At 35.5% G+C, this 15,775-nt stretch overlaps 1 pseudogene; it reads left to right on the top strand.

The window, feature by feature from the left end:
• The first annotated feature begins 362 nt into the window (after positions 1–362).
• Positions 363–4,599, top strand: LOC101603509 (annotated as a pseudogene).
• The last annotated feature ends 11,176 nt before the right edge of the window (positions 4,600–15,775 follow it).

Below are 15,775 nucleotides of genomic sequence, written 5' to 3'. Positions count from 1 at the left end.
CCTTTGCAAGACCCACTCTCCTGCTGTTGTTTTCCACCTGCGGTAGCTGAGGTGATGTCCATTCTCTGCTCATGCTATGCTGTCCCCTGCCATCAAGGAAATTTCCCATGATACTGTAAGCCAAAATCACAACTTTCCTCCCAGCAGCAGCTTTTGGTTGGGTGCTTTGTCCCAGAAACAAGAAGGTAACTACAACATCTTGTTCCAAGTACCCATACCTCAGAAGAGCAAGAATAGTAGTACAAACTTGTCATCCAAGCACTGAGCTGTAGAGGTAGGAGGATCAGAAAAGTCCAATGTTATTCTCTACTACATATCAAATTTGAGTTGAGCCTATGCTCTGTGAGCCCTTATCTCACAAAATGGAAACAAAAAGTCAAAGGAAGAAAAAGGAATTTCTACGCAGAAATCTGAATCAAGTTGTGACTTCTGTAATAGATGAATTATATATCAGTTTCACTCTCTTTAGGGGTTAGCTTATGTCAGAATATTAGAAACTGCATAGTATCTTCAATTATTTATAAGAGCTAAAACTAATAAACTATCTAGGTTTCTCATAAGACACGATCAATGAAAATAAAGTTTTCATACTAAATATAAGTCCATGGCCTAGGAAAGTTCTATCAAATGCAAATGTGTTTTCTCAATCTCCCAACATGTAACTGATCTGGAATTTATGCCTTTAACATGTAAAGGGGAGTTTAAACTTTGATATGCCATCTTCACATAAGAATTGGTAGTTCTAACAATCCTGCTGACTTTCCAAATATCAAAATTGCAAAGTATCTACCACCACTCTTCATGAGTTTTTCTTTTCATTTTCTCTTAATTCTAAGCCTGTTATTTTGCATTTCTACTTTGAAAACTGTGTAACAACACAGTGGCACATTTTGTGTGTGCAATAAACAAAGTACCCTTTATTTAGTTGTGTTTGAGATCTAAAATCTATGTGACTTCTACACTGGTTTTGTTTTCCTTTGAGGGAAGATTGCTATTCAGTGCCTTGCTGGTTCCTATGAAACTCACCATGGGAAGATTGGTGGTCGGTGTGTCAATATGTGAGGCAGATTTTCAGCATAACAGGTCTCAGATAAATTTTCTTGCTTTCTTTTATTTCTCTCTTATACTTTGTATAAAGCCACATACCTCTAGAATCTCATTGGATTCTATGATTGATTTTTCCTAAGCATAACTGACCTGAAAATTGAAAATATTCAACCTAATTTGTTAATTGGAGTTAGGATTTTGCCCTACCACTTGACAGACCAATTAATTTCAAGCAAACTGATGGAACCAGCATTTTCATTTGGTCCTATCTTAATATCCAAAGTCTCTACAGCATCACTAACATTTGTTTTCATTTGATTTTCTAATGTTTGCTATCCTTACTGGGGAATCCTATAGTTGTTTCAATTTGCATTTCTTTAATGGTTGGAAATGTTGAAAATTTTTCTTAAGTGTGTGTTAGCCATTTGCAATTCTTCCTCTGAGAACTCCCTATTTTAGTTCTCTGTCCCACTTTTGGAGTGGGTTGTTTGATTTTTTAGTTGTTTAGTTTTTTGAGTTCTATGAGAATTCTGACCCCCTATGGGGGGGGGAACAGGAGGAAACAAAGAGCAAGCATTTTGTAATAATATTTTGAGCTCTAGATAGTACACATTTGTGTTGGCTATAAGCAAAGAAGTGCATTGAATACTAATAAAAGGGAAGAATAGTAAAGCAGGGAGTGGTGGCTCCTACCTAGAATCCTAGCACTTGGGAAGCGAAGGCAGGAGGACAGCCACAGTCACAGCCGGCTTGGTCTCCATAGTGTGAAAAAATGTCAGAAAAATTTTAAACACACACACACACACACACAGACACACAACAAAACACCAAAGAAACACAACTCATAGAACTATTTTAAATATATTTTTAATTCAAAAAATACAATCAAAAAAATTCTTGAAATACAGAAGATATAGAGAACTCAACACTAAATTAGACTGTAAACAGGCCTGCCATGGCTTGGAGGACATTAAGGAAAAGGTGGCAGAAGAATTTTAAGAGCCACAAAGTGGGTAGGAATAACCCTGAGGGTCTCTCTCCCCTCCTACCCCGCCCCCACTACCATCCCATAGGGACCGACTGAGGACTTTGTGACCTCACAGTGAATATCATAACCCATTGTGGGGGGGGGGGGTAGGGTAATAGGAGATGAGACAAGGCCAATTTATGCATAATAAATTATATATTAGTAAATTATATATAATAATTTATATAGAATAGAATCTAAAAAACAAATCTGAACTAAATTTCATGTTCTGATCCTAGTCTTTGTACAGATATATTTTCTTTAACCATTTATTAGGACATTACTCCCATTAGTGAATCACTTTCAAAGATACTGAATAGGGATGTCAGAGATCAAATCAATAGAAATGTACTTTTATTAAATTGCACTATACAGAAAGCAATTATTCTATTATACATCTATAAATTTCAAAGATATTATTTCATTAAAAAACAAGAAAAATAATCATTTAAAATGTGAATCTTGTTGCTGGTTTCAACTAATGCAACCTTATTCCTACATAAGTCTTTGCTCAGATTTATTTTCAAAATTATACTCAGGCAAATAAAGTTGACTTAGTTTATGTACACGAATATTGATAAGCTCTGTGATAAAAAGAAACTGCTCAGTAAATTCATGTAACACAATATGCTGAGAAACAAGCTTGAGAACAATATAATAAATACTACCCAATGATTATTCCTTATGGTGTGAATTCTTTAGATATTCAATTTGAATATACTTCATTTCATGGTCCAATGATGAAAAACTTTTCATTTCTTGCTGTCATCTGCCACTTTCAACCTCAGTAATTTTTCTATTTAAACATAGTATGAATTGATAAACACCCTTGCTTTTGATCATGCAGAACACATGGAATCATCAAGATGAATGCCTTCTTTTATGCTGGCACTCAGGAACAAATGTCCAAGCATCTGGGACATCAACTTTTCACACTTTTGCTGCATTGCTTTAACCTTTTCTTTAACAAAGTTTGTTTAAGCTTTTCTCACTTTTTACCCTTTTACCCTTTGTTATTTAGTCATTGCTCATTAGAGAAAAGAACGGGAATGTTTAGCAGTCCTTAAATATCCAAGCGTACACTTGTTTTTTTTTTTTTTTTTCCTTCAGAACGAAGGCATCGTGAAAACCACCACTAAACCTAAGGAAAGGAAAACATTGTTGTCATTGAACACGTAGATTCGGGCAAGTGCACCACTACTGGCCATCTGATCTACAAACATGGTGGGATGGACAAAAGAACCATTGAGAAATTGGAGAAGGAGGCTGCAGCGATGGGCAAGGACTCCTTCAAATACGCCTGGGTCTTGGACAAGCTGAAAGCCAGTGGTCAGCGTGGTATCGCTACTGACTTCTCCCTGTGGAAATTTGAGAGCAGCAAATACTATGTGACTGTAATTGGTGCTCCAGGACACAGAGACTTTATCAAAAACATGATTACAGGCATGTTTCAGGCTGACTGTGCTGTCCCCATTGTTGCTGCTGGTGTTGGCAAATTTGAAGCTGGCATTTCCAAGAATGGGCAGACCCGAGAGCTTGCTTACACACTGGATGTAAAGCAACTAATTGTTGGTGTCAACAAAATGGATTCCACCGAGCCACTCTACATCCAGAAGAGATACGAGGAAATTGTTAAGGAAGTCAGCACCTACATTAAGAAAATTGGCTACAATCCTGACACAGTAGCATTGTGCCAATTTCTGGTTGGAATGGTGACAACATGTTGGAGCCAAGTGCAAATACGCCACAGTTCAAGGGAAGGAAAGTCACCCACAAGGATGGCAGAGCCAGTGGAGCCACACTGCTGGAAGCTCTGGATTGCGTCCTACCATCCACCCGTCCCACTGACAAGCCTCTACGTCTGCCCCTTCAGGTTGTCTATAAAATTGGAGGTGTTGAAGCTGCTCCTGTGGGGCGAGTGGAGACTGGTGTTCTCAGTCCTGGCATGGTGATTACCTTTGCTCCAGTCGATGCCACAACTGAAGTCAAGTCAGTTGAAATGCACCACGAGGCTCTGAGTGAAGCTCTCCCTGGAGACAACGTGGGCTTCAATGTGAAGAATGCATCTGTCAAAGGCGTTCTCCGTGGCAATGTTGCTGGTGACAGCAACAATGATCCACCAATGGAGGCAGCAGGCTTTACTGCTCAGGTGATTATCCTGAACCACCCAGGCCAAATCAGTGCTGGTGATGCACCTGTGCTGGATTGTCACACAGGTCGCATAGCTTGCTAGTTTGCGGAGCTGAAAGCAAAGATTGATCCTCGTTCTGGTAAGAGGCTGGAAGAGGGACCCAAGTTCCTGAAATCTGGCGATGCTGCCATTGTTGACATGGTTCCCTGCAAACCCACGTGTGTGGAGAGCTTCTCTGAGTACCCTCCTCTGGGAGGTTTTGCTGTACCTGATACGAAGGAGGCCGAGAGTTGCTGTAGGTGTCATCAAAGCCGTGGACAAGAACGTTGCTGGAGCTGGCAAGGTCGCCAATCTGCCCAGAAAGCTCAGTAGGCTAAGTGAATGCGACCCCTAACACCTGCCACCCCCGTCCTAATCAGCAGAGCAAGAACAGTCTCAGAAGTTTCGTCACAACTGGCCATTTAAGTTTAATAGCAAAAGACTGGTTAATGATAAAAATACATTGTAAAGCCTTCAGAAGAAAAGGAAAATGTTTGTGGACCAATTTGTGTGTGTGTGTGTGTGTGTGTGTGTGTGTGTGTGTCACACGCAGTTTTGAATTATTAGTTTTAAAATCAGTACTTTTGACCAAAAACCTGTCACAGAATTTTGAGAATCATTAAAATAAAGTTTAATGGGACAAAAAATATGCAAATGTTTTGTTGTGGTACACAAAATAGTCATGATAAAAATGAAATAAATCATGTTTTTATTTGTTTTACTTGCTTATTTTGTTTTCTTTCTGACCAAATTTCTTCAGAATGTCTATTTGTTTCTTACATGATTCACACACACTTTGTCAAGTGGGGACATAACTGAATTTCAGTTATCACTATTTAATTAGCTAAAATGATCAAATGAACAATAGTTCATGTTTCACTCACTTTATTTTGGTTCCTCCCTTCCCTTTTTACTAACATTAATTTTCATAATGTTGGATAGATGTTGGCTTTTAGCAAACATATTTACATATTAATGGATATTTTTATTTTATCTCTTAGTGTTATGAATTTTATACTTCCTAATTAAATGTTAGACCAGAATTGATTTATTGGAATGAAATAACTTAGAGGTGGTATACATGCTTTATTTATACATTGTTACATTAGGTATATTAGTATTTTAAGTTTTCATTATTTTTATTTTTTGGAAAAGCAAGTAGGCTGTACAATGTCTTTGTTTTTACAATAAATAAAATGTTTTCATAAAAGAGGCTTGATTTTTTTTCATTTCTGACATAGTGAATAGTACATTGTATTATTCTATGATTATATACATGAATGTATATGTATATACATATACATATGCATATTGTTATTTTCATAGACATAACTGTACACTGTGATGGAGAGCAGAAGTTCAAAGGGGAAAGTGTGGGAAGGGAGAGATTTATCATGGGATATTGTTTACAATCATGGAAGTTGTTAATTATAAAAAAATAAAAAAATGAATTTAAATTTTTTTAAAAAGTTATATCTAGGACTCACAGTGGTGTCAGGTTTTGTTTGTCTTGAGACATGGGTCTCAGGTGTCACTGTATATGCTCAGAGTAATTTTGATCTTTTGACTCTCCAATCTCAACCACCAACTTGGTGGTATTTCAAGTGTCTGCTATAATGGCCAGCCCAATGTAGTATCACTCCTACTGCTACAGCTCCCAGTTACTGGAACAAACATCCAATCAGAAGCAGCCTATGGTAGCACATGTTTATTTTAGACTTACTGTGTCTGTGGGAACACGATCAATGGAAGAAGAAGCTGGCTCCCTTTCACAGAGCCAAGCAGAGAAACACCATCAGCAGCCATCATCACAGAACTTCCTGCAACAAAAACAGCCAGAACTCAAACTGCTCTGAACACTCTTAGTAAGTCTGGACTGAATAGCCACCCCGAAACACACCTTAGGGCTGGCCCCCAGGATCCACCCCCAGTGATATGATTCCTTGTAGCAGGTCTGCCTGTTTGGGGATCAAGTAGGAAGTTTAATAAAAATTGACTTATTCTGTGTAGCCAAACATTCAAACTATGGATTCAAATTACCACAAACACTATTAATATGCGATTCTACTTGTTTTTGGTAAATTTCAATTATGCTACAAAAGTATGATCATTCCATTAGATGCAGAAAAAGCATTTGACAAAAATCCAACACCCCTTCATGATAAAAGTCCTACAGAAACTGCAGTAGGAACATATCTCAACATTACAAAGGCTATTTATGACAAACCTACAGCCAATGTGATACTAAATGGAGAAACCTTAAAGCTTTTCCACTAAAATCAGGAACAAGACAAAGGTGTCCACTGTCCCCCCTTTTATCTACTGTAGTACTGGAAGTCTTAGTCACAGAAATAAGGCAAGAGACACACATAAAAGGGATACAAATTGGAAAGGAAGAGATCAAGTTATCATTATTTTCAGATGATATGATTGTATACTAAAGGACCTTAAGACTCTACCAGCAAACAGATGTGATAAACACATAGCAATGTAGCAAGATACAAAATAAATACACAGAAATCAGTAATCAAGCAATGAGACCTTATGAAATTACAAAATTTTTGTACAGCAAAGGACACTCTGAATAGAGCAAAGAGGCAACCCTCAGAAGGGGAGAAAATCTTTGCCAGCTATACATTTGACAGAGGATTGATATCTAAGCTATACAAAGAACTTAAAAATCTAAATAATAAATATATCAAACAATCCAATTAACAGATAGGCTATGGAACTAAATACAGAGTTCTCAAAAGAAGAAATACAGATGGCATATAAACATCTAAAAAAGAGTTCTACACCCCTAGCCATCAGGGAAATGCAGATTAAAACTACACTGAGATTCCATCTCACTCCTGGCATTCGGGTACTATCAGGAAAACAAATGACAATAAATGCTGTTGAGGATAAGGAAAAAGAGGAACCCTTCTACACTGTTGGTGGGAATGCAATCTGGTCCAGCCATTGTGGAAATCAGTGTGGAGGTTTTTGAGACAGCTACTCTATTCACAAAAGCAAGTAAATGGAACCATCCTAGATGTCCCTGAACTGATGAGTGGATAATGAAGATATGGAATATTTATACAATGGAGTTTTACTCAGCAGTAAATTGAAATTATGAATTTTGCAGGAAAATGGATGGGTCTGGAAAGTATACATGAGGAGGAATAAAATTCAGTAACAGAGGCCAGTAAGGTGGAAAGGGGACTAAAAGAGGCTAGAAAGGGGAGGGGGACTTAATAGGATAGTATTGTATATATGTAGGTAGTGTAACCGATTAATGTGGTTGGAAAGGCCTAAGTGAGGTCAGGGGAAGAGATTGAGTAAAGGAAATGAGGGAGAGGGCTAATCAAAATCTAAGAGGGTAGGAATAAGTCATATGGAATCCTACTTTTTTCATGTTTTATTTATTTATTTATTTTATTAGTTATGTACACAATGTGTATACAGCCATGTTGGTACCATCGTTAGCCTCCTCCCTGTTCTCCACCCTCCACAGGGACCCTCCATGTTGAGCAATATGGGTCATGCATTATAGGGTTATCCATCAGCTATGGGTAAGAGGCATTGTCTTTCTGCATAATGTTCCAACATGTGGCTCTAACAATCTTTCCACCCCCTCTTCAATGAATTTCCCTGAGCCATGTTGGGTTCATTTTAGGTCTACTTTAGTGATGGGGTCTAGGGAGCATCTGTGTCTCTGTATATATGGTTTGGTAGGAGTTTAATGTTCTCTGCTTCTATTTCCTTCACCCTTGTACCAGGTTCACCAAGGAAGCAGCACTCTTACTCATTCCCCCAATTATTCTATGGTTTCAACTGGGACCTGGTGAGGTACAATGGGCTGATTTTCTCCTCAGGATCTGTGTCCATCTAAAAAGAGAAGCAAATTCTCCAACAGAGAGTGAAGTCAGAACCAGATAAATGTGATAACCATTATTATTTTAGAGAGAATTTAATAGGTGTAGGCCCTCTTATAGCCCACAATTGGTGGGAGGTTGATAATGGAGAGCAGGCTCATTTTTTGGATATGGTTCTGATTTGTTTCTTAGATCCAACTCTGGGTTCCATTCCACTAAGCTGATCCCTTAGCTAAATCAAGAGCAATTGGTTACCCATCATGGCTGTGTGCCACTATTACACTTGTGTGAGCATCATACCAGGTTCTTTGCTGCTGAGTAGCTTAGAACATGAGTCTCTTGGACAGATGATGGTCATTTTCCCACACTTGTTCATGTAGCACCTTCTGGCACTAGAGGAGCTAACTGGGATTGACTCTCTTCAAGATTCCACCAGGTCACTCCATGTTCTGTACCAACAGCATATGATATCTTTGGCAGTAGGGTCTTACCCTTAACATTTGGTAGGTCATCAAGTACTCTGACAGAAATCTGTCTTCTTTTGGCAAACCTTGTAGGTCTGTCTGATCAACAGCTCATTGTGGATGCTAACCACATGCTAGTACTGGGAGTTACAGACCAGAGACAAGGGAAATAAGGGAGAAAAGATAGGTATTATAAAAGCAAAAGAGAGAAGAGAGAGAAGAGGGAGAGAGAGAGATTCAGAAGAAGAATATAGTCAGTATTCATCATATCCTCTCCAGGACCCTGTGGTTCAAGTGTTGCTTCTAAAGACCTGATGAAAATTCAACCATTTAGTCTATATTTTAAGATATAGATTTTTATGGTATCATTGCCATTTGAGTCCAACTTTGTGCTCCCCCGCACCTTTCCCCTTCTCTTCCTCCCCCCACCTACTGTCCAGTCCTTGAGATGTTTATTAGGAAGCCTACTTTTTTGGATAATGGAACACCCAGAAGCCATAGATTGTTACTAGAAAATTTTCAGTGCCAGGGATGGGATACCTTCCAGTGAGTTGTTTATCAGGGAGGGCACTGATGCCCCCAAACATTACAGGCCATTGGTATGGCTCTTGGTTTCCCACCAAGAAGAGATAGTAAGACCCTGTTGCTGAAGACTCCACATACTTGGGCTACAAGGTCATAGAGAAATTCTGCTGCAGCTGAGCTGAAAACCTCTCCCATGTAGATCAGCTAACAGAAAGCTGGTAAGAGATACAATCCATTAAGTTCCAAGCGTGAGAGAGAAATCACCAGTGGGGTTAATCAACAGTGGACACTGCATACCATAAATTTGGCTAACCAGGCCAAATGAGCCAACAGGTGCAATAGTGGAATGTCTTTTATGGGTAAAACAAACTAATTTCTAATAGGACTGGAGGCCCACATGGGAGTGAATATATCTCTGATTCTGAAAATCTACAACAGGTGTAGTCATGAGCCCTAGAGGTGTAATGTCTGCTAGTGTCTGGCTAAATGTATATACCATGCTGACCAAACTGCCCAGTAAGCACTTGTCTTAATGTTTACAACCATACATTAATGCTACTCTCACTTTTGGTTAGAGAAGCGTATCTTTTCAGATGGCAGTGGACCTGGGATTACTCAGAAGGCACCATGGTGTTGAGAAGAAGTGACGGAAAAGTACTTAGCACTGAAATATCTCTATCACACCTTTCAAGGCACAGTGTCCATTGTGGGAGAGGTGTCAAAAAGAAGGTAAGAGCCAAAGGAAGTATAGGACTCTTTACAAAATTCTCCTCCAGACACAAAATGGCCTGGATTTCCATGACCTTGCAGTACCTGACACTACCTACACAAGACCATCATAAAATGAGGAAAAGATGATAACATCAAAATAAAAGAGACACTAATTGAGAGGGGGAAGAGGTATAATGGAGAGTGGAGTTGCAAAGGGGAAAGGGGGAAGGGAGGGAATTACCATGGGTTACTGTCTACAATTATGGAAGTTTTCAATAAAAATATACTAAAAAAGAAATATAGAATTATAGATTCTATATGTTCAATATGATATATCCACAAAAAGACTTATTTTTTTTGTTTGTTTTTCAGAATTGTTGGCATATAAACTTGAATTCTTCACTTATGGATCTAAGTGATAGTATTTATAATATATTACCATATATGAAATATTGTCTCATGTATATTATATTCCCATATATATAATGAGTACAGTACAAATAAAATGACTGTTAGTAATGCTGTAAAGGATAAAGCAGAAATTAGCAATATTTTGTTCTAATGAACTTTCACTGTCTTCTGAAAAGGTATACTGCTATTGAGGTGAAGTATTATTAGTTGTTTACAGAGATGAAAAAATAAGTAAACCACCAAAAGACATTGAAATGGAAGCCAAATTACAATTAAATCATGTAAGATTTTAATTAAAACATTCAAAAAAGAACATAAAAAGATGAAGAAATCAAAGAAATAACAAAAAGCAAGTGTATTTAATGGAAAATGGAAACAGAAATATCAAAAAATTACAATAATCACTACGTATATGAATTATTTAAAATATCAACTAAAAGGCAGAATTTATCAAGTAGTAAAATTTATGATATACATCATAGTTTATCTGTAAAAAATCCTTTCTTAATTATAAAGGTATTGTTAATATACATATATACAGCATGCCAAAAATAATGAAAGGAAATAAGTATTATATACTATGTATAATAGATATTCTACAATTGGAAGTGTTATCAAGTATAAAATGACAGATTATATATATTCATGCTATATAAGGCACACATGTTTAGTCAGTTGCTCAAGAAGGCTTAGTAATCTTCATAAGAAAGAATTGAACTAGGCAGATAATAGAAGATATGTAAGCAGTAGTTGTCATATGTATTATTAAACTCAGACCTGTCAGCTCAGGAAAATTTACAATTAAAATGATGGCTTACTCTCAATTTTATAGCATTTAAACTCAATAAGAACTAAATTAGAAATCATAATAAATAATAAATTATATATAATAAAATAAATATAATAAATAAAATAAATAATAAATTAGAAAAAAATAATAAAACACTACTGAAATAAAAATATAGGGTATAGTTTGGAGATATTTTGTCAAAATTAATCTATGTCTAGTAAAGTATTTATTTTCAAATTACACAAACCAATTTTGAGAAATTTATAAGTAAGTGGGCAATTGATAGGTATTGTCTTTCTTTGAAATAAGTGTAAAATGGAAAATACATAAGAAGCATAAATTATTATTTATATATAAATATATATTAATTATTAATTATATATTAATATATATTAATATTACATAAATTATTGTTCCATTTGCTTACAATTATTTGTTAAAGATTTAATATTAATAGCCAAACTTTTTAATTTATAGTTGGATGGGAGTTATTTAAATGTTATGCTAATACAAAGTTTAAAGAATGAAGCCAGGCATGGTGGAAAACACCTTTAATTCCAGAACTCAGGAGGCAGAAGCAGGGGGATTGCTGTGAATTCAAGGCCACCCTGAGACTAGTGAATTCTAGGTGAGCCTCAGCTAAAGCAAGACCTTTCCTTCCAAAAAAGAAAAAAACAAACAAACAAACAAAACAAAAAAGTTAAAAGAATAAACATTTAATGCATTAAGCACAATAATGCTGAATGAAAGAACTCAGACAAAATGTCTACTTTAAGACTATTTTTATGCCAAATTGTAACTAACATAAACAGATTTAGGAAGATGGAATTCACTAACTTCATAAAACTTGGGAATAGAGTGAAAGAGGTTGCATTAGTAATTTCTACAATAAGTGAAATATTTTTTAATTCTTTAATGATACAATGATTAATGTAAGATATCACTGTGGATGCTAATTCATTTCAAAACTCTTCATGTGCCAAGAGTTTGAGGCCACCATAGAGTACATAGTAAATTTAAGTCAGGATGTGCTACAGATTGAAACTCTGCCTGAGAGAGATAGAGGATGAGAGAGAGAGAGAGAGAAAGTGAGAGAGAGAGAGAGAAAGTGAGAGAGAGAGAGAGAAAGACAGAGAGAGAATAAGTAAAGAGAGAGTGAGAGAGGGAATGAGGAAGGGAGGGGAAGAGAAAGAGACTGGAAATGAGAGAAGACATATATTTTTTAGTTGGCCAGAATTATATATAAGCTGAAAAAAGTCAAAGGAAGGAATAATTCTTTCATCATTTATCCATGACATTTATTTCATTACAACATACAAATATTAAAAAAATAATAATATGTAGTTGATAAAACTTATGAAAGTACACAGTAAGTCAGTACCTACTCTTTCAATAGACATTGTTCTTGATTTCTTCATCTGTAATTAATAGGTGCCATGTGAAGTGATTAATAAAAAATTCTTATGTAACTCCAGTGCATATTATCAGTGACTCCCAGCCATTCAACCAGTGTGCACGCAAGGGGAAAAGCCATGGTAACAACAGGAAACCTATCATAACTAGGCATATGCCCCTTGTTTTTAGGGGAGGTTCATATAAATGGCCTCACAGCTCGAGAGTTGTCCGAGCAGAGGCAAAATCAAATAACAGCCTCATCAAGTGGTGTAGAAAGAGAGCAGAGAATGCAGGGCCCATGTCCTCATATCTGCCTCTGCTCCTGGGAAAGGAGGCACTTACTTTGCCACTGGAAAGACTAGAGTTCCTTTGGTGCAATACTTGTTTGTGATGTAAACTCTAATGCAAACCAATGCAAACACACTGGAACAAAAACTAAACGTTGCTTATTCTAATGGAGACTTCTTTGTGACTAAAAGTGTAATTGCACATTGGAATAAGAACATTAGTGATAAATGTTTTCAATTAAATGCTTTCATAACTGTTTTTAAGTCGGCATAGCAGTTACAAACACCTCATGGTGGTTTTCATGTATGTTTCACATGATTCAATTGACTTACAATTGAACTAAGAGAGAAATGTACAGATGCTTGTTATATACCAAATGATGAGCTAAATGGAGTTTATTTAAATAAATATATTTATTTGTACATACAATTTCAATATAACTAAATCTGATTTCTTCAAGTTAACTACTGGGATATTTGACTCTCATAGCCATACAGTATACTAAACACTAATTACACACAGTTCTGGAGATCAGTACTAACAGGAAAATTTCACTAACTAGTTTTGTTAATGATGACTGCCTTACACACTGCTGTGAACCCTGCTACTTAACAGCATCTATAAGCTTACTTGTGCACAAAGATTTTGAGGGATATTATAATTGCATAATAATAAGAAATATTCATTTTATTGATAATAGTTCAGTACATTATAGTCATTATTTAATATTCTAAAGTGTAATGGCAACCACAAGTAGGGTCCAAACTATTTTGGTAAGTTAAAGAAAAGGAGAACATTATTCCCTATCTCCATTTAAAATACATTTTAAGAAACACATTTTTTTTTTGTTTTTCTCTTCTTGAAATAATTTTTAGAAGATTTATCTATTTTTATTTTATTTTACATTTTTACAAGAGAGAGAGTCGGGGGGGGGCAGATGGGATTGGCATACCAGGGTCTCTAGCCACTGCAAATGAACTGCAGACACATGCACCACCTTGTGTGCATGCAAGACCATGTGTGCATGTGTCTCATTGTGCCTCCTGCTTACATGGGTTTTGGCAAGTCAAACCTGGGACCTTCAGCTTCACAAGCAAGTGAATTAACTGCTAAGCCATATCTCCAACCTTAAAATATTTTTATTATTACAGTCAGGTCTTGATTATTATTTGTTTTTATTTGATCGATTTTTGTCTGATTAAATAATGTCTTATGTAAATTAATTTATAACATTTATTCACCCTCATTCAGACCTTTGTGGAATAATTTATGCTGTCCATTGTTGTAATTTTTAATATTATTCTCCCTAGCATTGATAAAAATTGTTAAAAATATCAAGTATAGATATGTTTAGGCATGCTAAAATTAATAAATTCCAATAAGTTATTATCCAATATTATACAACAAAACTTACTCCAAGTAAGCATGGCTCTAACTGATAGCTTTTCTCTTCATCAGTTTGGTAGAATTTTTTCCTGCAAGAATGGACAGTGTGGGTTGTTTCATGCCTTTTGGAACAGGACGATATTATAACAGGATTGCATTATTAGTACTCAACATAACATCTACACCAGTGTAAACTCACCCTGTACAAACTCACCTCAATACTGTTAGTACTGTATCTTTCAATGCTTTTAAGAAGGAATACAGAAGAAAAAAAGGAATATCAAACAGCTTAATAGAAAAGTGGATAAACCTGAAGAGATATCAGGTTCTCTACCTACAGAAAGCAAATGCTATTGAAATGTAAGTACACCAACAATATTTCCTTTATGTTTAAATTATAATTATACCAGTTTACTACATATGCAACACACACATTTGCACATGCTGTTAATTAGTTGCAAGATATTATATGCAAAGCCTCTCATATATTATTGATGTGAATAAATGTGTTTTATAAAGAAGATGAACTTTGCATTATTTATGAGTTCTATAATGTTTAACTATATGAGATGTTCAATTTATGGAAAATTAACTTGCAAATCAATGAATATATTCAAGGATACCTTCTGAAAAATCAAAGGAATTAATCAATAAGGAACTGCTGAAAGATGGCACATTGATAAAGTAATGAACCTGGGAACTAAAAATAAATGTGTATTCATGCAGAAAAAAGTAAACATATATTTTTTGGTCACATTATACTTGATTTGTTAAATATCTTGAATTAGATACTTATTAGTTTTCTATATAGTTGAATATATTTTGTATTAAGAAAAATAAGAACAAATGAAAAACTTTAATTATACATATGATGAGTGCTTATCTTTTTTAAGGTGTGTTTCCAAAGTTTTAGTGAACATATTATTTTTCCCTTAATTTCTGCATCACCAAGAGCAGATAAGAGAAAAATGGATTACCAAAGGTTCTGTTTGTAGATTTCTTCATTTTTAATTCATTAGTGAAACCATTTCTATAACATTATTGTTATTGTGTTATTAATTTCTAGATTTTGTTTAAAATTGTATAGGTTGTATTATTTCACTAAGCATATCTCACTTAAACATTCAGAACAAAACTGATGACATGAAGCTATGTACCCACCACTCAGCACATAAGAGGCTGAGGCAGGAAAGCCTTGACTTTGAAGACAGTGAGTACTACATACCAAGTTCAAAACCATCCTGGGTTACATATTAAGACCACATATAAAACATGAAAATCAAAAATGATGATTCATAATGTCTTTATTTTCTACTTGATCTTTGAACATTTTAATCATAATTTATTAACTGAGGACAAAATGTCTCCTCATTGGACATATTTTAATCTGATTCTGAAGATTGACTTGTGATTTGCTATTATTTTAACATTGTAAATCAGATATGTAGACAATAGAAAATGATATAAATACTTTGAATGATATAAATGCTTTGAATGCCTAGTGTGAGACACATCTTTCCACACACACATATTTGCAAATACTAAGCTACTTTTAAGGGCTTCAATTTTATCCAATAAAGATATAGTCTGCATTTGGTTACCCAGAATGCAACAATCCTCAAAGATCTATAGTAACTATTTGTGTCAAAAGGAGTGATGGATTTGACAAGGAGGTTTTTTTCCACAGTCGATGTTTATTTTGTT

The sequence above is a fragment of the Jaculus jaculus genome, chromosome 2 (genome assembly GCF_020740685.1).
Source record: "Jaculus jaculus isolate mJacJac1 chromosome 2, mJacJac1.mat.Y.cur, whole genome shotgun sequence".
NCBI classification, from domain to species: domain Eukaryota; kingdom Metazoa; phylum Chordata; class Mammalia; order Rodentia; family Dipodidae; genus Jaculus; species Jaculus jaculus.
This window is presented reverse-complemented; position numbering and strand designations above follow the sequence as displayed.